General features: G+C 37.5%; 1 protein-coding gene across 8 annotated transcripts in view; it reads right to left on the bottom strand.

The window, feature by feature from the left end:
* Window positions 1–23696, bottom strand: part of ADGRB3 (adhesion G protein-coupled receptor B3) — a 645078-nt gene that overhangs the window by 137837 nt on the left and 483545 nt on the right. The gene's annotated exons all lie outside the window — the stretch shown is intronic.

Here is a 23696-nt window from a genome sequence, read left to right as displayed (position 1 = left end):
GGGGGAGGATGGGAGAGAGCCCTTCCACCCCCAGCTGAACTACTCTACAGGAAGAGGATGAAAAGGGGAAAAAAGCTATGGAATTCAACCAATCAACTTTATTATCATTACACGTGTTACACACTGAATGCACCAATTGTCACCTCCCCTCCCCCAGCATGGAAACTCTCCAGTGTGCAAAGCTGTGTGTATGTGTGTTTTTAAATTTCAAACCAAGTTACTACCTGTACTAAAATTTACTCTAAAACTTGAAAAGGATAACATAAGGCTTGATGTTAATTTTGATATGGTACTCAGATTTCACCTACTCTGTCTCTGAATGCCTAAAGCTATTGGGTTAAATATGCATGCAGTCTATTTGAGAGATTGCAATGAGAGAGGTTTCTCTGTGACAGTTGGACTTTCAAGGTGAGCTACAGAATATAATTCACACTTATCCCTTTTTAGAATCTAGAAGCAACATCTTTTTAATATTCATAATTGATATCGTTAATATTCATGACTCAAAATATTCTTAATTACAACTTCTTTTAAGAAGGAATACACTGTATTTGGGGAGAGCTATATAAAAATTATGCCTAAGTTTGCCCAAATACTTCTAAGTATTAGCCAATTCAAAATTTGGTAGGTCTCCTTTCTTTCTCATGTGGTCATGCAACGATGCCAAATTTAAAGAAATATATATCAGTTATAGCTTCAACTATTGCAACAGTATTAAATTACAATTCTACCTAAGCATAGCAGCACTTCAATTTATTTCATTGGCTGTCTGTCTCTTATCTTCCTGTGACAAACAGTTAAGGCCAAATGAAAAACATTTATCTTAGCTGATTAAAGTTTAAAGAAGAAAGATACACTTAGGAGAATCTGACATGTTTTAAAATGTAACATCTGCATTATTCATCCTTGGTGGCAGCTGTACTTTAACGCAGTATCTGTGCTTTCAAGATGGAGTCCAGTACTTAACTTTTCACATTCTGTGGCTATGACCACTAAACCAATTCAAAATCTTAACAGGGAAAAAACTTTACTGTAAATAAGAACTCATATGAGACAAAGTTATATGTTTATAGCCAGGTAATGAAAGTTTGTTTACTTAAGAAAACGTTAACATCACTAAACTTGGGTTGTCAGATATGAAGTCCACGTTCAATATAATGTTTCCAGAATCTGAAGATTCTGTAAAATGGATACGACATCTTTAGAAAAGTAGGTCAATTTACTTTCCTTTGTACAGTGATTGCATTGCTGACCTGGCCCAGCCACAGGCAAAATTGGGAGGTAAGTTACACTGGTCTCCATGTTTTAGTGTTTCACTCCCTTCAAGCATGAACTGTGTCTCACTGGACCCCTTTCACGTGTACCTTGAGCCTGTGTAACATCTGTCCTCACCTTTCTTTGAAATTATTAACCCTTTGTTGACTTTGTTTAAATTTGTGGATAATAATGAGTAACTGAGTACAGCTTGATGCACTTTTCCCAGCTCAAAACAAAGATATAAAACACAAAATAATGCATCTGATAGGAGAACAACAGAATTTGGAGCAGATGTGTAGGAGAGAAGATCTTGAAACGTGAGGGGGTAACTACGGACTTTTACATTTGGTCACTCCCAAGAGTTGACCAATAAGAAGTATGAGGCCATTCTGATGGTAAATTCTTTATTGTTTCATAAAACCTCGTGATATTTTAAAAACACATAAACTAGTTCTTAGGAACTAGTTTTTTAAATCACTAGCATACATGTCACTATTATTACAAAACCTATAGCACGTGTCACCTGTATTTTCAAACATTTTATAGCTTATTCCTACTCTACAAAACTCTTTGAAAACGTGGTACACGTGTCTGATTGATTTCAGGGAGACCTTGTCAAGCAACTGATACATGGTAGAGCTAAGGTGAAGCAAATCACTTCCCTAATCTGCACTGAACAAGGTTTTAAACGTGTGAACTATTCCAGCAGTCACATGAGCCTTCCAAAGTCATAGTTTCACATGCTATGATTAACGGTATATCTGTGAATTATTCTTCGTTATTAAGTCTAAGTTGTGAGCAATAGGGTAAACAAATACAATGAAATATGTATGAACATTAAAGCATAATAAAAATAACAGACATGATGTCAGAAGCAAGCACAGAATGATGACACAGACATACACATTATACTGAAAATCACATATATTTTTTTTTCCTAGTGTCTTCTCTGGGCATAATTTTTTTTCAAAAATAACTAGCCCTGCAGAAACCCATCCAACCAGCACGTTCTTTGTTGGTTACACCTACATTCACTCATGTTAGCTGTTAGCTGTCATCTGTATCACTTCTCCTTCTTCCTATTATTAGGCTGGCTAAAAGAAGAAATAATCTCCTTGTCCCAAGTATTCAAAAGTACATGCCCACAAGCACAGAATTCTCTGAGAACATAAGATGCAAAATCTATTACTTCCCAGCTTAAAATTTAACTGAGACCTTTCCCCAATTTCCTGAGTCTCCAGAATTTATTTTTGGATCTGAGAATGTCATTGGGTTCTTGATTTCATGGGAACTTTAAATAACATAGCGTAGGAATATTTCTCTAGTATTTAAGATTAAAGAAAAAATTATCTGTTCACTCCAATAAGCTGTTTAGTAAAAAACTGATAGCAAAAACTTACAGTGACACATTTCAAAACTGTTTCCAGAAATCAAACTTGCATCTTTTTAGACTCCAGTACAACCAGATATTCCACTTGAATCAGGCTTTTATAAAACTGTTTATTCTACTTCATAATAAATCACTACATAAAGTACTTATTATGAATAAGCTATATACTTTAGCAGGTTTATCATCTTTTAGGATATTAATGATCCATTTATTCAAAATCAAAATAGCTACAACAGAAATTTTTTAAAAATTTACACGCAATTTCTAAGTACACCATCCTTACAATGTATGTGTACTGGAGTAACTTTCCCAATCACAGCAGTTATTAATTTCTAAAACTCAGGTGAACCTATACCATTTTTAACGCATATGTTACACCCAAATGAATGATACCTATTTGCCTCTTGGTGTAAGTTATTCTCATAGTACACAAAATTTTGGAGTACAAATGAGAAAAAGTTCTCAATTTTGAGTTGAAACATTCTTTGAGGGCAATTTCTACTTTTCAGGACACTGCAAATACTGAGAACACTCTTATCTCTAGCAACTGTTAATATGTCAAAACACAGTGAATCATAAAATTAAAAAGTTTTGCTAGAAGTAAACCTAATGATCATCTAGCCCACTGGTTCTCAACAATTGTAGTACATCAAAGTTACCTAGAGACATCTGAAAATTCAACCCTAGGGTGGGGCCTGGGCATTATTACTTCTCTACTGCTCCCAGAATGACTCTAGTGCAGAGCCAGGGTTGAGAAGCACGGATCTATCCCAACCCCTCAGTTTCACAGATGAGGAAAGAGAAGTATAGAGAATTTAGGAAACTTGTTTTAAGTCACAGAGTGAAAAGCAAAGCTGGGCTTCTCATTTCCAGACTAGAGATTTTTTAATGCTAAATTTTAATTGTAATCTGTTTTAAAACAGAATGTAATGAACATGTCCTATGCAGTTTTAAGAAAATCTGAATGCCATGCCTATTTACACTTGCAAACATTGTGGCACCAGTCTCATAGTTTTAAAAAATATGAGTTATCAATCAAAGTTAGCTAAAGATAGATACTCATACTCTATAGCTTACATCTTATTTTTTTAAAGTGATATATCCTATGACATTAAAGAAAAACATTGATTTTATACCAATTTTTCATGACATAAAGCATCTCCTATTTCTTTAGTGAGATCATTTACTGTTTGAGGGTGATAAAAAAGTTTAAATTCCAAATTCTGAAAGCATGATAATGGGTAATAGGTAAAAGTTACACGTTCTGGGGGCCGGCCCCGTGGCCGAGCGGTTAAGTTCGCGCGCTCTGCTTTGGCGGCCCAGGGTTTCGCCCTTTCAGATCCTGGGTGCAGACATGGCACCACTCATCAGGCCACGCTGAGGCAGCATCCTGCATGCCACAACTAGAAGGACCCATAATTAAAATATACAACTATGTACTGGGGGGATTTAGGAAGAAAATCAGAAAAAAAAAAAAAAAAAGAAGATCGGCAACAGTTGTCAGCTCAGGTGCCAATCTTTAAAAAAAAAAGTTACAAGTTCTTTTTCCCTTCTAAAAATGATATCCTCTGTATTTTGACTTAATGGAAGACTGTGATTCTAAGTTATTTTTATATCAATCATGATGTTGTATAAGGTATTGTAAATATTTTAGTATTACTAAAATATATATATTTTACTATGAAAAGCATAACACCAACATGAAGCACATATACTTCATTCATTGGGATGAATTGAGAAGTGGGCACTTTGCTACTCCCAGGAAGAACACCTGCCGTCCACTATGCTGGGCCTGGATTAATAGTGGCCCCTCCATACTATGACACGAGATTTCCAACTTGTTACCTGGAAATGAACCAGCTCCAGGAATATTCTTCTCTTAGATCTTCCTCACACCTCTCTATGCCCAGTAATACTTTCCATCAAACTCTAGAATACTGGTTGATAAATTCATCTTACTTTCTTCATTTGTAAAATTCACATTCTCCACACCAGCCTGGGATATTAGCGCTTTTGAGAACTGTGTCTTGTTTGACTTTGAATCTCTAACCTACTGCTTTTCACTTACTAGGGACTTAATGATAAATGTTAGTTCATTCAATTTAATAATTATTTACATTTCAAGGGATGGTTTTTAATACTGCTGGATCCAGACTGTCTTAGCTCTAATTTACTTTCTGTCCTTCAGCATATAGTAGAAATGCAATCTGAAGAGTATCAGTGTATATTAATAAGCTTATCTACTTGCTTTTGGTCTTCAAACATCATCTGATGATGAACTCTGAAAGACTCAGCCTCCTGTAGTGAATATGTTCAATGCGGCAGTGAGGCCTGAGTCTTCACTAACCAGTCAATAAGCATTTAGTGAGTACTTTTCAAATGCCAATGTAGAAGACACATAAAAAAATAACATATTTTCTTTCTTAGACAAGCTGACAATCTGGTTGGGAAGACCACACACAATCCAAGAATTCGTAATTCGACAAATTAATCCAGAAAATGCAGTCAGTTCTACCCTTCTATTTCAACCACCATCATCTCTTGCCTGGAGAAATCTCATCACTGGGCTTCTTGTTTCCACTCTTGCCACCTTACACTCAAGTTCAAATTCAACACAGCAGCCAGAGTGGTCCTGTTGACATATATGTCAAATCATGTCACTCTGTCCAGAACTCTATCAATGGTTCTTCCAATGTGACTTGGAGTAAAAGCAAAGCCCTTCCAATGACCTACAAAGACCTGTACAACCTGGTCTGTCACCATCTTCTAACACACTTGCCTTTGAAACCACACTGAGCTCCTTGTTTTCTCAGCTTGGCATTTTGTGCTGGCAAATCCCTTCGCCCAGAATGCACTCCTCAAAGATATTCACATTGCTTATTCACTCGTGTAGGTCTCTGCCCTTATGTCATCCAACCAGAGATGTTGTCACTTACTATCCACTGTAAGATAGTAACTCTCCTTCTATAGGAGGTTAAAGATGGGTACAAATTCTATATAACTCTTCTCATCAAGAGGAGGAGTTTATCTCCCCTTCCTTTGAATTTTGGTAAGCCTTGTGACTTATTTGATGAGAAGAATGCAGTGGAAGTGATGTATGACTTCTCAGCTGAGGCCTCAAGAGGCCTTATAGTTTCCACTCTCAACATATTGAAATTCCGCTATCATGAGAGGTAGCAGCCCAGGCTACCCTCACTGAGGATGACAGATTGGCACCAACTACCAGACATTTGAGTGAGACGATATTAGATGGTCCAGCCTCAGGTTGAATTGCCAGATGACTGCAGCCTCATGAATGACACCAGATGAGACCAACAGAAGAACCAACCAGCTGAACTCAACCAAATAACTGAACCACAGAATCGTGAGCAAATAAAACGGCTGCTGTTTTAAGCCACTCAGATTTGAAGCGGTTTGTTACATAATAATTGATATACTATACAATAACTTCCCATGGGCCCTTTGCCCTTACTCTGATCTGTTCCTTCCCACAGCACTTATCACATCTAATAGATATATTACATATATATTTTTTTCATTCATTTTTTGCCTGTCTCTACTTACTAGAATGTAAGCTTCCTGAGGTCAGAGATATTGTCATATTCACTTCAGTATCCCCAGATCCTGAAACAGAGCTTGACACATGACGGGTGCTCAATAAATATTTGCTGAATGAATACCTGGTAGATTTTGACCTGATATAGTTGGCCTTTCCTGCATCATTAATTCATTTGTTTATTTAGCAAATATTTACTCAGCGTCAAATATGATGCAGACCCTGTACTAGGTTATTTTGTGGACATATTAGATTTCCATTTTGCCCTTTGGAGCTTGAGAGCTCCAATGGAAATTATCTTGCAGGTGTAGTGTCACTGCCTTTTTGTCATTAAATACACATTAAAACAAAGAATATGCTACTCTTGAGGGTCACTGAACATCATTTACAAGAACGGTAGCACTAATTTTATTGCCAGTAATATCTTTTATTTATTTGTTTACTTATTTATTAAGCTGTGGTAAGAGCACTTAACATGAGATTTATCTTCTTAACACATTTTCAAATGTACAATATAGTATTATTGACTATAGGCACAATATTGTACCTCAGATCACTACAATTTATTCATCCTGCATAACCAAAATTTAATACCTGTAGAAATGCCCCATTTCTCCCCTCCCAGGCCTTGGTAACCACCATTCCAAAAGTACAGGCAACAAAAGCAAAAATAGACAAGTGGACCATATCAAATTAAAATGCTTCTGCACAGCAAAGGAAACAAATATCAGAGTGAAAGGCAACCTACAGAATGGGAGAAAATACTCACAAACCATATATCTGATGAGATTAATATCTAAAATATGTAAGGAACTCAAACTCAATAGAAAAAAAAATTTAAAAATGGGCAAAGTATTATTTTTGTTGTTGCTTTTTAAATTGGAAATAGAGTAGAAAGGAGTATGGGAAGGAATAATATTAAGGAAGGCGATCTACTGGGTTATAAATATGTAGAAATATCTTCACCATGATTTATTAATAATTAAAGATTAAAATATGCTAGCTGCCATGATTAATTAGTCAATAGGCAAATAATAATAATCACAGTAATGAAAATAACAGCTAACATTTACTGAGTGTCTATTCAATGTTAGATGCTGTGGTAGATGCTTTAAATACATGTTTTTAAAAATCCTAAAATAAAATATCAAAATAAATATTATTGTTATTTTCTCAGATAGAAAAATTGAGACAAATGAGCTAATGCCTCCATCCAGGTCATGAGGACCCTGGAGACGAAAGAGAGTGGAGTTGGAAGTGGCCTGCTTATCTCAATCTGTATAATATCCATGCAAATCTTGGACCACTGACCTTTGGCTTTATTATTATATGTTTAAAAGAAATAAATGGACCCAAGAGATTATAACTTTCCTAAGGCCATCCAGCTAGCAAAGGACTCTGCCAGGTATAAAGCCTAAGTCTGTATAACTTCCAAGCAGATTCCCCGTCCTCTGTTCTCTCAGTGGGGGTAGATACAACGAGAGAGCACAGTCAGAGTCAGGAATATACAGGGAGAACACTCAGAGAGAGGGATGGATTTGGGAGAATTAAAATCTCACAGAAAAATAGTGGGGAGAACTTCATGAAAAGGAGACTGGTCAAAGGCCAAACACTTAAGAAAATGAAAAGATGTAGCTTGAGAATGGTCACTGTGGGCACAGAGGGGGACACCGAGAAGCTTTAAGAGAATAATTTTAGTATACAGCTCAGATGAAAATTAGATCTCTCAAAGTTAAAAAAGGAACATTGTGATATCAGAGTTCAGCAACAGAAGGAAAAAGATTGCCTGTGAGTCAGATAGCACAGAAAAACAAAATTGCCAATTTTTTTTTATTTTGAGGTAGGAATCAGTTTCCTAACACCTTCCAATGCAGATCTAAACAGTGCAGGCAGACAGATGGTGATAGAATGTATCAATGATGAGAAAGGAGTTCCACAACCTGATTCAGAACATCGATGAGGGAGTTGATGTTATAAAGAAGAGAAAAAAATCTTCTACTGAAACTCCAAGGGGAAAGCTTTATTTCTTTGAATAAAATGAAAGAAAATTCAAGAATAAAGTTCCATTTATACCATTTTAAGTATTTCTTCCTCAGAAATTTTCCAAAAATTTGTTTCAACCATTAAAAAAAAAAGAGCAGAATCTGATGTGGGCAGAAAAGAGACAGTTTGGGGGCATATGGAAATAGAACTTTGAATGGAAGTGAAGAGGGCTGCCATTATACACTTTAATTGATGTTATGTATGGTATGTCTAATAAAATAACAAAGTACACTTTAGTTCTGTATATAACTAAATTAAGACAGATTTCCAAAGTCATTCTTGAGTGTAGGTAAGGGCAAGTCCTAATTTTTTTCTCTCATTTCTTTTCAAGAGACTTTAAAATGCCTTGAGCACTGACTGTTAATCTCAAAAATCACAAAATAGTCCATTGTGTTTGAATATTTTCTCTGTCAAAATAACTGTTTACCTAGGCTAGTAACCAATTTTTAGTCTGATATAATTTGCAACAGCTGAAATGCAAAACCCTGAAAAAGGAAGATTATTGAAATAAAATAGAGCAAATTTAAACATATGTTACTTTCCACACTGGTTCTCAGTTAATCTGGACACAAAGCCAGTCCTGAGATATGACTAGACCATTGTAAATTTACAAAACAACAATATGCATCCAAGATATCACCAGTTTAAAGTTAACTCATTCACTTCCTGATTCTAATGGCTTTTGTTTCACATTCATTTTGCAGAGGATTAATCCCAAATGGGTAAAATCCACACAGAAAAAAGACTGGAAATGTATTTGACAAAATTAACAACAGCTGTCTCAGGGTATTAAATTTGAGTATTATCTTTTGCTCCTTTTTATTTTTGTACCTTTCCATTTTTCCTATATGACTATATTACCCCTATAATCAGAAAAAATTTCTTTTGAGATTCGAAAAGAAAATTATATGAAATAGTATCAAGCTAACATAAATTATCAGAAGATTAATTCTTTTATTGTCTTTATTTGTAAGAAATAAACATTTCTTAAGTACTTTTATAACTTGAACCAAAATAGCCCCCTCACCAGAAAACTAAAGGAGATAACTAAGGAAAATCTGCATACAGCTTTCGAAACGTGTAAGTATTTATATGTGATGTGGGCATATAAGAGAGTTCTAATTTCAAATAGATTCTCCAAGTCTTTTATTCTTAGATATCAAAAGTCATTTTGTAGCACATGAATATTTCCTTTTAAGCTACAGCAGCATCATGGCGCACTGAACTGAATTAATAATGGTTGGGTTCACAGACTGATGTTCATTTTTATTACTTTCCATTATTTACCAGGGAGGTAATCTTATGTAATCTTTTGCTAAAGTTACATAAATAACTTACCCAGATTTGTAGTGATAAGGCAGACTTTGCAAATTGATACTTAACCACTGACTTACAATGGTCATCTTTAAGCCTTAACCATTATTTTGTAGAAGGCCCAGCAGAAGGACAACTTACAAGAAAGCAAATAGTTCTACGCCTGAAAATGAAGATCAACTGTTTCTCCTAAAATTTACACAACATATTTTGGGCAGTTGTGGATGCTTCCACTGTTCCTAACACCTCTAAGTTAAATCACTTTACTGTTAAACATCATCTACAAAAAATATTCTGTATAACACTGTGAAGGGACATCTATGATTCACAACATTTTTCTGTACCCCCTGGCACTAGAAATTTCAACAGCAAAATCACTGGGTACACATCTTAGGCAGCTATGTGTACTATATAACTTTTTTCCCCATTCCATTTGGAATTATAATTATGATGTGGCTTGGTTGTAAACTGATCTAGTCATGCTTTTGGCATTGGGTCACAGGTTAGCTGTTTTCTAAGTTAAAAATTTGAGCACATTCTTGCAATGTTAACGCAAACAGGAAGAATAGTTTTCAACAATTTACTGTTGAGATGTGAAACTGAGAGATCAGTTAGAGGCTGAAGCTTAATTCACTCAAAATTCAGACCCTTTATTTCTAGATAAAGCTAAGAATACATGATTTTGATATCAGAGTTATTAGTTTCAAGAAATAGAAATTTTAAATCTTGAGTTAATCATACTTCAAAAAATATGATTCATCATTGCCTACATAGGAAATGCAAAGCTGAGGATTCACTGGACATTTGTATGTGTTAAAAGACTATTTGGATGGCATGATATTCTTAGAACTCTTGAAAAGGGAGGCCTGAGGATTAGGGGGATGTTGCTCTGCCCACTTCCTCCGTGTATTGTGTGTAGTTTGGATCCTGGATATTAGCAGAGGGGAAAAGGAAACGACTGACATGGCAGAACCAAGTATAACTATCTACAAACACATAGAAATGAAATAAGGTGATCTGTGTATGAAAAACTGATTCAAATAAAATATAAACTAAGAAAATAATCTGTTCACAAAAATCGAGTAGTTCATAGTCATACATTTATTCAACTAACACACTAATTTTGCACCAGCCCCAAATATCACTGATTTGCAACTATTGAATTCTTTGAAAGTAATCAATATCCCAGCATTGCAGTGTTTAAAGTGAAAAAGCCCACTCAATAAAAGCTAGGCTGCCAACGTTTTGTACCTGCTTGATGATGGAGATGAGTACATGCAGCAAGTCAAACTGTATAATAATGGCTTCAGTAAATATTAGAGAAAGGTTTTTCATCTGTTTTTTCCTTCTAATTAAAATTACACTTGGAATTTGCTGTGACTAGTTTCAAAAGAGCTTGCAAAGTTTCCTCCCTTTTATGTCATCCATAGAATCTGCGGGAAAACAAATATCTTTATTCTGTCTATAGCTCCTCAGATACGGCAGTGGGAAACTTGGCTTCTGGTCTCAGCTGCACCAGCAGCAGTGGCAGGGTGCTGTTATCCGGAGGAAATCTGGCTTAACCTGGGGCTCAGCATCCTCATTTATAAAGTTAGACAGGTGCACATTCTAGCTATCTTATAGGGATATTGCATTGATAAAATGCAAGATAATAGATATCCTCACCAATTATTTATTTAGTGGTTATACAGGCCAGGAATTATTAATGGGAATGAAAATAATTTTTCTAAAAGTTAAATGTTGTATATAAATGCAATATATTACCATGATGATCACACGTACCATTTTATTGACAAGAAAACCATGTCAGAGGAGTCAAGTGACAAGAACAAGATTATCCATCAAAAAGTATCTCTCTTATGGTGACACCATAATGTTTCCAGGCTAAGAGGGGAATACCAGAGTCCAGGTTTGGAAGACCCAAGGTTAAAAGAAAGAAGGTAATTAATGTCCTTCATGAAGAAGGAAAGAGATGGTATGAATCAATTTTCACCATGAATTTTTTTGTTACTATAAAGTTTTTAAGAACTGGAAAGAGAACCCTGGATTAGTAAATCTCTTTGGAATCATACAGTCACACAGCCAACAGCTAAATCATGTATTGTTTTGAAGTCATGGGTGGCTAGTGAAATACCAGGAGAGAAGTATACAGTATCAGTGAAAGGATCCATGTCACCTCCTGACATAAAATGCAAAGGATGTAATCTTCCTATATCCCAAACACTGCCATTACTAAGAAATTATCAATAGAAACCTTCTATTCAAAGCACTTTCTTTGGAAATTATGAGTATTTAAAATAAATGCCCTGGGAGATATGGTCAAAGATAGAAACATATGAAATTACAAAATGTAGTGATTTCAACAACCTTGTGGCTGTGAGGGAACTTGAAGGTAGATGTCTTTTGTGGGAGGCCATAGATTGCCCAGCCCCCCCAAAAACAAGAGGTTAGGAAAGCGAGGCCATGGTAGTTGCTTCTGCTGACAAGGGTTCACAGAGAAAGGATTGTTCTAAGGCTCCAGAACATCTCATACCACTGACCTGGCCAGTCATCTGCCAAGCTACACACTGTTGACTCCATGGCAACGTGACCAGAGAGCAGCAATGGAAAAGCGATAGCAGCCCAAGCTTAATTGCTTGATGACAGCACACGCAGAAGGATGACACGGAGGTGGAGGTCTTTCATGAATTATGTAATGTGGCTCTCTAAGTTCAATGCTTAAGGATGCTTAATGCTTAAGTTGATTTTTAAAGTCTGATATACAATTTGAAAGGACAGTATTCTTCTATGAATTTATGGGTGGGTGAAATTAAAGTTTTTTGGTGCTTATTTGGACACCCCAAAAATATTGACTTTCAAAATTTATAGAACATGAAATTCGTAAATTTATACACCATGCTTTAATGGCTTCTTTTGTGCTTGGCACAGTACTAGGCATAAGGATTTCAAAGACTGAAAGATACACGTAGTCCCCGCCCTCAAGCATAGTGTGGAGACAAATACACAGCTTGTCCACTCCCACCTTGATTAAGAAAATTCCAAAACCTAAAACCCAATTAGAAACGGTAGGGGGGTGGCTAGTGATCTGGTGACAAAGAGGAAGAAGCACATGAATCCATTTCTCCAAGGCTTGGCATTTAAAGAAACACGTCTTTCCACCTACTTAAATAAATGAGCATTCTAGCTTCCTATTATGATGTTCTGGCTTCTTAATACATTCATAAGGCAAGTGGTGAAAATTCATGGCTGAAGGACAGCACTGAACCCTCCATGGCGTAATTAACATTTTAATGAGCAGTCAAGGCCTTTCCTGTTTGGGATCTCAACCGTGGGTCTCCTGAGTGGATCTCAATCTGTTGAGCTCCGAGAATGAGATAATTCTGTCTTGGTGAGACTTGAAACAAAAGTCCATCACACAGGCCTTGTTTCAGCTCAATACCACTCCCTCCTTTGTCAGCAGAGCTCGCTTCTTTCTATTCACATGTGCCGTGTCAGAGTCCAACAGCTAGCGTTCAGCTCTGGTTTCCTTTTTAGCAAGTACAAAAACTGTAGCCTCAACACTCACACTCCAGGACTGGCTAATTTTCAGTAAATGACCGACTAATTGCAAGTTCCCCTCATTTGCAAGGTGCAGTGGGCTAACTGCTATTTGGGGACACAATAATTTGCAGAGGAAGCATTGGGTAATGCTTGTAATTTAATTATTTGCAAATCAAACTTTGCCTAATACACCAAAGGCACTAAAGTTCTTCATTGGAGACAAGTTTGAAGGTCATTAAAGAGCTATTTGTTACGAGGTTTCAGAGAGCAAAGTACCTAAAAAATGTTCTAATGGATAGAAAAACACTTTTATTCGCAGATAAAAATCTTTCAAAAACATTAAAAGCCAAACTCCTTATTTTCATTACTAGGCAAAAAAAAGTGTCACAAGAAAAATTCCTGTGGGAAAGTTTCAAGCATCTTAAAAATGAGGCTTATAATAGAAAAGCCTTCTCTGTCATAATTAATATAGCATCACTAATATAAAACCCGGGCTGCTTCTCCCATCGTCATATCTCATTTCTGACTGCTGCAAACCCATTACTATAATGTATGCTACACGTATAGCACAATATACATTATATTATTATTCTTATTAGGTAAAGGCTGCAGAATCTCATGGAATTTTGACATTTATTTCTTGGTGACAATAAAGCATAGCTCAAGCTATTTCTAAAGATGTGAACACTAATAATCCTCATAGATACTGAAGTAGTTCAGCCACTACTTTAAATTTCACTTACTGATTCAGTCATGAAAGCAAGGACACCACGCACATTTACCTATGAGTTACATAATCTTTTAGCAAAGTTGCAGATTCCAGTTGTGCTCATTGTGTCCTTCAGTTTTCCTGTTTCTCTCTTAACCATAGTCAAGGATATTAAAAAAAAAAAGTTAAAGCATAGAGATATCTGTCATATTTAGCTGATTGATTTTACGAAGAATAGTTGTCACATAATATCTGCCACTGAAGTAAATTTCATTCAAGTTCTCCAAAGAGAATCAGACATCAACACAATGTTCCACAATATAAACAACCTATTTTTGTAGGCTTCTATCTAGGATACACAGAAAATCCCAGGAAATCAGAAATTTTCCTATTGAAGATACATTTGGGAAGAACGGTATGAAGATTGTTTATTCTCAGAGTGGCACACAAAATTTATTTTTGCGCAATTTCCAACTTTGCAATCTTAAGACAAAGCAACAAATTACCTATGTTCAAACTTCTCTACTTCAGGCCATTAAATATATCTTCAGTGTCCTAGAGGTCGACTGTGGCTGTTCCTGGGGCAGACTCAGGTTCAAAACCAGCCCTGGGAAGTGTAACAACTACACTCTGGAGCAGCGGTTTTGTATTACTGAGGTGGCTTCTGCACCTTTGAACACGAAAGACAAACACTGACAGAAATCCATTCCACCTCCAAACAAGAGTGGCGCTATTCCATGAACTAGGTGCAGCTTTGGGAAAACATTTAAAAAATCAGTAGATGTACAGAAAATCCATTTGCGACCCCACAAATGCTCACTGGCTCCAGTTTTGTCTGATGAGCGTGACTTCCCTCCCCTTCCCGAGCTATCTTCACCCAACTAAGCTTCTTGCTACCAGGCTTCCTGAACCAAGACTTCTGTAAAGGCAACAGATTCTCTATGGAAAGTCAAGCACAAAATAATAGGAAGAAGAAGGAGAGCTTGCTTTTGGAGTCCCCTGTCTATATTCTGGTAGTTCAATTTGATTGCTTTTAGGTTCTGAGTACAGACATCCTTACAGTAATTTATTTATTCACACACTTGTGAATTAGGTTTTCTTTCAAATCTTCCATGACATGACAGAAAAGACTATTGTTCACTGTTCCCCAGCTTCTCTTCTTTTCCTGCCTCTTCCCAGAGAGTTAAAGTACAGATGGAAGTGATTCCTATTTATACATCTACACCAAGACACAAACTGCCCAGGGCTGTAGTTTATATAAAATCCTGACATGAAAGGGGCTTTACGGGTGGAAAAATATTACTAATGGATTCAAAGATTGGACTGTTATTTAAAATATGACATTAATGGGTTCAAATATTCAACTACAAGCACCATGGACCACTCCGGACAAAAGTTGTTATATTAATATAACAAAGACTGCTTCGTTTTGCAATGTAAAGCTTGAAAGGCCTTGATCGTTTTTTCAGATGCACATAAGGTTTTTACATGTCCACGAAAATATATTAATGTTTAGTGCAAAAAGAAGCATCTCAAGACCATCTCCTGGAGGTCAGAGGGCCTGGCATCCCTATGTAAGAGTCAGACACTGAGCCAAATTCCCCCTCACTTACATCATACTCTCTTCATGTTTAAAAAAAAATAGTTTTCTTAAAAAAAACTATCTAGTTCCAAAGGGATAGAGGAAAAACAAGCTATAGCCATATTACTCCTAATTCTGCCAGATCCAGACCTTACTCAGACACACCTGAGGATGGGTGCAAGGGCAGAGAACCCTCCACCCGACAGCCAGAGGCGCTGCAAAAAGAAGCGAATGAGGGTCTTTTATCAACCTAGCAGCGCGAAGGAGAGAACACTCCCACACCAAGTCCTCCATCTCCCACTGCATCTCTCTGCTAAACCCAAGGCCCCGCAGGACCAGAGTTGAGACAGGTCACAGCCCATGGGACAGTGGGCAACACTCGCTTCCTGTCCCTTGCGGCCAGGCCACTGGGAACAAAGTGCTGCATTCCTGCTATATCACGCAGCCTTCCTCACCAACCATGTTCCTGAACTATAGCTAATTTATGACTGCAACACTCAGGAGTGAGGGACAGGAAAAGCAGATGCTCATGGCCAGGTTTTGCTAGTTTTACTCTGTGTGCTGCCTATTGCTTCATAAAAATCTTTTCTCCTCTATACAAGTTTTATCGCAGTCATCGTGCAGACGTGTCTTAGAGACCGGAGGTAAAGAGGGCAGGCGCAATCTCAGACGTGGCCTTTAGTACAGTAGCGATAAGCAGCCTCCCTTCTTAGTGACTGCTGCCAGGACTCCCGCCTGGTGGGCCTGCAGAGGGCTGTGTGTGCTGAGGAGGTGCACACTGCTGCTGTCTCCGGAGCGCTCTTCAGGGAGACTCCTCCTGGATGAGGCGGCTACAACTCCCACTCAGGATGCAGAGAAGCTGAGGGTTTCCTCTTTCCACTCATTCAGCTGGACCCGATCCAGAGCAGTTGAAAGGAGGTGCGGTGATTTATATACTCCTGTTGTTCCCAGGAACAAGAATCATGCCCCCCTGAGTGTCTTTTTCCTTCTTCAATAAGCCCCTTCATGGTTTCAGGACAAGACAAGCTGCAGGTGGAAGTGAGGTGGGCAGCTCTGTGTTCTCTTCATCTTCAAACCCGAAAGCGCAGGCATTTCCCATGATGACCGACAGCTGATAGCAGCATCCTATCCCCTGTCCCTGAAATCTGGTCACTGGCACTCCATGACCAGTAGGCTCTTTCCAATTATCCTGTACAAGCAGATTCTTTCTGCCCTTGGAACTTCATGGGACCCTTCTAGGCTTTCCAGGCTGTTCCTCTGTTTCAGCATAACTGACACCCACGGGGCTTCATTTTACGTGTTCTTGGAATGGCCATGCTCAAGGGACCCTCTATCCCCACGTTTTCTCTCTCCTCTGGTCTCTCACGGTGGACCCCATGGTGTGGACCTGGATGCAGAGCAGTCTTAGCACAGGCATTGCAGGGAGTGCTGGCCCAGCCTTACTCTGTGTCCTCCTGTGTCTGGGTGGCGGGCATCAGGAGCACCCACTGACGACCCCAACAAGGCCCTGTGGTCCACTCTTCCCTTACCAAGGTGTTAAAAGCCATTCAAATACTTAGCCTCTCAACAGGAGCCTTGATCGTGAATCAGGCTTAAGCAAATTTTCTCACTAATTCTGGGTATTCAAAAGCAATTCAAATCCCTAGGCAGTCGTCTTTGGAGACGGAAAGTAGTTCTGTTTAGACCCATTAGGGGCTCTCAATCAAGCAAATTCTTCAGCCTAGGGCCTTCCATCCATTCATGCACTTAATAAATAAAGTGTCTACTACTGTCAGGCGTTTCCTAGACTTTTGGAGAGAAGAAAAAGATACTCTGTCGCCTAAACCATTATAGTATTTTAAAGTAAGGTCAGAGTTTAGGAGTAGCCTAAAAATATGTCTGCCAAAATGCACATCTAGTTAGATTATAATCTCTTCTTCCAGTAGAAGATTTTGAAAATAATCTTTGCATTCTAGAAAGTAGTCACAGAAGATAAATCATTTCAGGAGATATGAATTCATTCTAACAATCTAGGTCAACTGTGATAAAGAATTCAAGCGTTAGCAACATTTTGCCTGAGGATCATCAGGACCTAGGAAATTTATCTCATTGTGTGACAGTCAGCCACTCACAGTTCTCCCCTAACAAGAAATAAGAGAAATTTTGTTTCAACTCTGGGAGGAGGCCTTTAAATCACCAGTAAGAATATTATGAGAGAATGGACAAGGCCACTACTAGTAAGCTCTGGGATTTTTTTCCCCCATAAGTCCTTAAAATGTCTCTAATGAGATCTGTGGAAATAGGCTACATTATGTGTCTTCTAAGTCTAACCACCCTTTATTCAAGCAAAAAACTCAAGTTTACTTAATATTTTCCTGAAAAAAAAAATACCTAACTTTGAAAGCAATAGACATTTCGTGAGATGAAAAGTTTGAATACATATATGTTTATGTTCATTTTTGTCACCTTATTTTTGAAGCTAGGACTAAGAAAGAAAGGAAACAAGAAGAATCATAATTTACATCTTTTCTCTTTTTTAACATTTTGAAATAATTTTAGACACAAAAAAGTTGCAAGAATAGTACACAGAATTCCTGTATATCCCCCACTCAGCCTGCCCTAATATGTTAATCTGATATAACCACAGTGCAATTAATCTAAATCATGAAATTAACATTAGTACATACTATTAACTAATCTACAAGCCTTATTCAAAATTCACCAATTGTACCTCTAATGTCCCTTTTGTGATCCTGCCTCCAATCCACGATCCTGCACTGTGTTTAGTTTTCAGATCTCCTCAGTCTCCAAGTGGGACTGTTCTCTTTTTCTGTATTTCATGATCTTGACAACTGTGAAGAGTACTGGCCACTTACTTTGCAGAATGTCCCTCAGTTTAGACAGGCATGTCACAAAAGTGGTGTTCAGCCCTTTTCGGGATATCACATCAGGAAGTACTTGACATGCATAGGTCTCATTCCTGGGGATTTGACTCTGATCACTTGGTTAAGGCTGCATCTACCCTGTTTCCCTACTTTTCCATTTGTAATTAAGGAGCATCTCTTGGGGAGATGTATTTTCTTTTGAGGATATGCACTCTTTTAGAAGGTAAGACATGGATGATTCTGGGGGACCCCTCATAGGGATGGGAAGCTTCTTATTTCCTTTTGAACACACAGCATGGATTAAAGTCACAGCTCCACTGGAGAGTGCTCATCTTAATTTTAAACCTCAGCAGATGTGAGGAGTCAAGTCTGTACAGCTAATGTCACTAGTCTGGCTGTTGTTTGTTAGGTTGATCTTTGCCAGGATTTCCTTCCACAAATATACTGTAGCTCTTGAATATAATGCTTGGCTCAACAATAGAAAGGCAGTCCCTTTTGCCTGGCAGAAAAATAAAATGGGTCTGAATCAGGAGGGACAGAGAACGCTTTAACTCAGTACCTAGTCAAGCAGCACTGACTGCAGTGTCCAAGGGCTGCTGAAAACTCGCATCAGGACCACACATGGTCATTTATTATTAAGCTAACACCCCAACGCAATACCATCTTGCTGACAATTGGAACAACAAAAGAGAATGAAAGATTTTCATGCCCATTCTGCACATCCGTGTCTCTGCGCCTTTGCTGATGCTGTCTTCTCTCTTCTTCCCACTGCATGGGACATCCTTCCTTCCCTGGCCCAGGTCAATACCATCTCTGTGAAACCTTCCTTGATACCTCACGCGTCGGAGCTGCCAGGCTCTTCACATCCTGACAGCGTTCTTTAGACTTTGTTTATAGCATATGGCACAGTCCTCAACTGTTGTACATATTGCTCAGGTTCTCAACATCAGAGACTATATTATTCTACTTGGAACCACAACAGAAAGCTTTGAACACATCAGGTGGTAAATACTGAGCAAATAAACTACAAAGTTCAATAACACATAACAGTGAACATTTAAACCTATTCACTCTATTGATCTACTTACCGATCCATCTATTTATCTAATCTAGCTTTATTCTTCTGGTTGTAGGAAGATTTAAGGTGATATTTAAATATATACAATGAAAGATAAAAATAATAATAAACAAAAATAGATATGAAAAAGTAGGGGTGGAAGGAAGGAGCCAGGAGGGTATCAAGTAAAACACATGATATAATGTCCTATGCTTTTGCTAGGGGTGAGGATCTAAATTAAGCCTTATGATAAATACGGAAAAATAGTTCCAAAAAAGTCATGAAACCTAAGGAACCATGCTGTGCAGCCACAAAATGTTCTGTGTGATGATTTCTTCACCCAAAAGCCAATATATAGTAAATATTACTTTCTAAAAACAAAATGCTGCAATGATCCTAGATCACGCAGAAGTATTTAGTGATCGCCAGTCACAGTTGGCCGAAGCAAGCATACGCTTGTCTCCCATTCACATTTATAATCTTCAGACAAAGCTCCCTGGAACCAATGCATAGGCAGGCATGTTATCCATAAGGCAAATGCAATGTGAGAGTTGAGAGCAAATTAATTCCTCCGTTTGTTGGACTTTTCTCATTCCTAGAATTAATACATAGGGAACAAAATTCTGTCTGTTTGAAAGCTTTTTTCAGGAGGAATGGGAGAGTGAGATACGAACAAATAGCTGAATTTGTTCCTGTGCCTACCCTCTAATTTTGTGCTAAGTATTTGCATTTATCACAAAATAAAGACTTCTCTGTGAAAGGAATACCTTATCTATAGCTTGTACCTACTTGGGAATCTCATTAGATTAGTGGGTTAAACTGAAACACTATTTGATCATGTTACATGAACACTTTTGTCAAGCTGTGCATCAGCTTTGTTACACAAGATAATATCGTTTTTTCCTCTCAATCCTTTAGAAATTTAAAACGAAAATAAGGTCTGCTGCCTCCAACCACCTATCTACTGTGGCAAAGAGGCATCTCAGGCCCTCAGATCAATGAGAAATTCCTAAAATCAGCAAGATGAAAGACTGGTTCAGACTTGCTGACATAGGTTACGTGCAAAGACCCTTAGTCAAACATGACCCATTCTTCTTTTCTAACTCATTAAGTTTTCTTATCAAACCAGCAGTTTCGTTGTCTGCAATGGGATTTGAAATAGGAATAACTAGCTAATTAAATATTTCAAATATTCTGCCTACCAAATCAAGGAAGGAGCAGTACAGTCAAGGAGGACAATTTTATGAATGTTCATCCAACTGGAATAATAAAGAAGAGGGCACATTTCACTTTCTACTGGGCAGTCCTCTTTTTTTCCCTTTGCAAATAAAACTTTTATGGAAAAAATACAACAGATAATCAGCTTTAGCCTTAAATTCATTTTGAAAATGTTGTAATTTAGCTCTCTTGTTAGGTCATCTTTTGAAGAATTCAGGGCTGCACATAAAATGGAAACTGAAAACTGTGTGGTCTGAATTACTCTTAAACACAAAGTCTTGTGCTTCTCCCATTTCAGGCTGAAAGAACACACGCCCACTTTAATTATTTAAATGTATCTGCATGTGATTTACGTCTTCACCAATTCAGCAAAGCTCCTTGGAGGGCAATATTGGAGAGGGCCATCATCCAGCACATTTCACAGGCAAATAAGCAAGAAGTAGAATGAGTTTTGATGCTGTTTCCAAAGGTTTATTGTTCTAAGTGCAGTTATTGCAACCTTATTTGTTTTCCTGCAAATTCACTGTGTCAATATTGGAAATTAATTGTACTCCTACATCAGAATTTATAGAGGCCAGAAAATATTAAACTTCTTTTATATTTCAGAATAAAAATAATTCCACTGAATAGAATAATAAAGTATATTCTTGAGTTTCTCCTTCTCTTGATACATTTCTCCAAATTATATAATTTCTAAACATTTATCCCATAATCCAAAATGCTGGGATGTGTAAAATACATGTAGCCTAATTGCAACCCATACAGAGTTGGTCATAAATATTAGACAGTGGATAACAATATAATCTGGCATGGAGTATGGGTTTTTGAGTCATCTACTCATGTGTCCAGTAAATACTGTCCCAGACCCAGTCGGAGATTCTGGGGATATGTCAGTGAACAAAGCAACATTCCTGCCCAAACATCCGAGTGGGAAGCAGATGATAATATAAACCAATAAATATTTAATATAACATAAACCAGAACAGGGCAAGGATGGAGTCAGTGACGGAGAAGGTCCAGGCTTCTACTTGGGCAAGTCGGCCTCTTTAAGCTTAAGCTTTTACATAGTTAATGATATTAAATAATATAACGCAGTACAATGCTTAGGCAGTGCTTGGCACTTAGAGGCACTAAAAAATATATTATGGATTTACAAGATTAGGTATGGCAGAAAACCCCAGAAAATATTCTCTTTCACATAAAATCGGAAGGAAGGTGGCCCAGGGCTGGTGTGTGCTCTCCTGTGTCAGGACCCCAGGGTCCTTCTCTCTTATTGCTTTATCACACGTGACCTCCGGTTCAAGCCCCAAGATGACTGATCCAGCTCCAGGCTGATCCATCTCTATCCTAGCCAGCACGAAACAATGAAAAGGATTTTCTCCCTTTCCTCAGGGAAGCTTCCTGAAAGTCACATATGCAACTTCTGCTTGTGTCTCATCGACTAGAACTTGGGCAGATTGAGGTGGAAGAGAAGCTGGGACACATAGCATTTTTGTTTGTTTGTTTGTTTATTTTTAAACCATGAGGCAATGTTCCAGCAAAAAATGAAAAGGGTTCTTTTATTATGGAAAACAGGGAGAATAACAGTGGCAGTCTCAGTCTCAGATACATGGGCCGCATTATTGAGAAGATTTACTTTACATAAGGACCCAGACAAGAAGAATCTCTCCCTGTAGGACAGCTTTGAAATTCTCCTAGCATCTGAGAAAGTAGAGAAATGCTGCAATGACGAGGACCTCAGATGATATGAGTGAAATACAGCTTTCTTGTATTGAGTGGACATTAGCCAACTATTTGAGTCAATGTTTTGACGGTTAGAGTGCTAAGCAATATTCCACCCCACCTGCGCAATACTCTTATAATGAGACTTATCTCTGGCTGAGTTTGCTATATGTTAAACATTTTACAAATTATTTAGCATTTACTTGAATGATGTTATAAATGAAGAAAATATATGAGCATACAACATGAAGAGATTTTTTTTAACCTAATATAAAATGAATTCAGCTTCATTATACTAGATTTTGCTAAATATTACATTAGGAACATATTAATAAACACACCATAATTTTTAGAAGTTGAAAATTCTATAAAGTACATAAAACCTACTACTTATTTTTCGATGTCCTTAATTTTGTCCATTAGTACTGGAGCTATAAAAGAAATTGGCAATAATTTAAAGATAATTCCGTAATTTTACAGTCTTAGAAACTCAGAGTCGGGGAGGTTAAAGGACTTGCTCAAGGGAAAACAACTTATTGTGGCAACTGGAAGATGAGTCTTCTGATTATTAGATGAGCTGCTTTGTAAAATAAAAAAATATGAACTAGAAGAAAAAAGCAGCCAAGTGGATGAACTTCATGAACTCACCTCTTATCTCCAGCCTTAGAAAACTGAGTTCAAAAACAAAGAACAAACAAGACATCCAGTTATCATATTGTACCTATATGCCTCAATTTTGTATGAACAGTTTGCTCTGGTCTTTAAATACTTTGGACTTTTTTGTAAGTGAGAATTTAACCATTTTTATTATTGCTACAGGAAAAAAGAAATACGATTTAAGTGTCAACTAAAAAAGATAATGTCCAATGAAAACACCTTTGCCTAATAGAAAAGGGACAACTATCTTGAGGGCTCCGGACTTTTACATTTCACACAGAATATTTAGGCTTGAAAACCATGCCATGCCTCAGAGAGGCTTTAAAAGTTTAGGTTAAAGCACCCAGAATAAAGGTTAGTGCTCATTCTCAGTGCACCACTGGTTAGCCAGCCAGCTGGTCAATACCATCCACTGAAAACTGAATGTGTTCAGGGCACAGCTTTGGGAACGTTAAAAAATAAATGGTAGCTCTGTTTCTCTATCGGAACAGTTAATTATTGTAAGGACAACTGAGAAACTTCTCACACGAAAAATTGGAGGTGAAATACATACAAAACTAGTGGCAACCCTCTTGGCCTCTGTACACAAGAACAGAGGGATCACTGGAATTACTCACAGATAAAGATTTGGTAGAGAATTGAAGAAAACTAAACCGTGAGATCGCAAATGACGTTAAAAGGGATTTTCAGTCTTCAGAATGGCATATGATGCTCAGTTTCTGTGAGTTATGCATGAAAATACTGATATGCTTCGTAGGTTAGCAGAAAGAAGTAAGGAGAAATGAGG

This window comes from Equus caballus, chromosome 20, assembly GCF_041296265.1.
Source record: "Equus caballus isolate H_3958 breed thoroughbred chromosome 20, TB-T2T, whole genome shotgun sequence".
In the NCBI taxonomy this organism is placed as follows: domain Eukaryota; kingdom Metazoa; phylum Chordata; class Mammalia; order Perissodactyla; family Equidae; genus Equus; species Equus caballus.
Note: the sequence above shows the minus strand (reverse complement) of the source record. Positions and strands in the feature narration are given on the sequence as shown.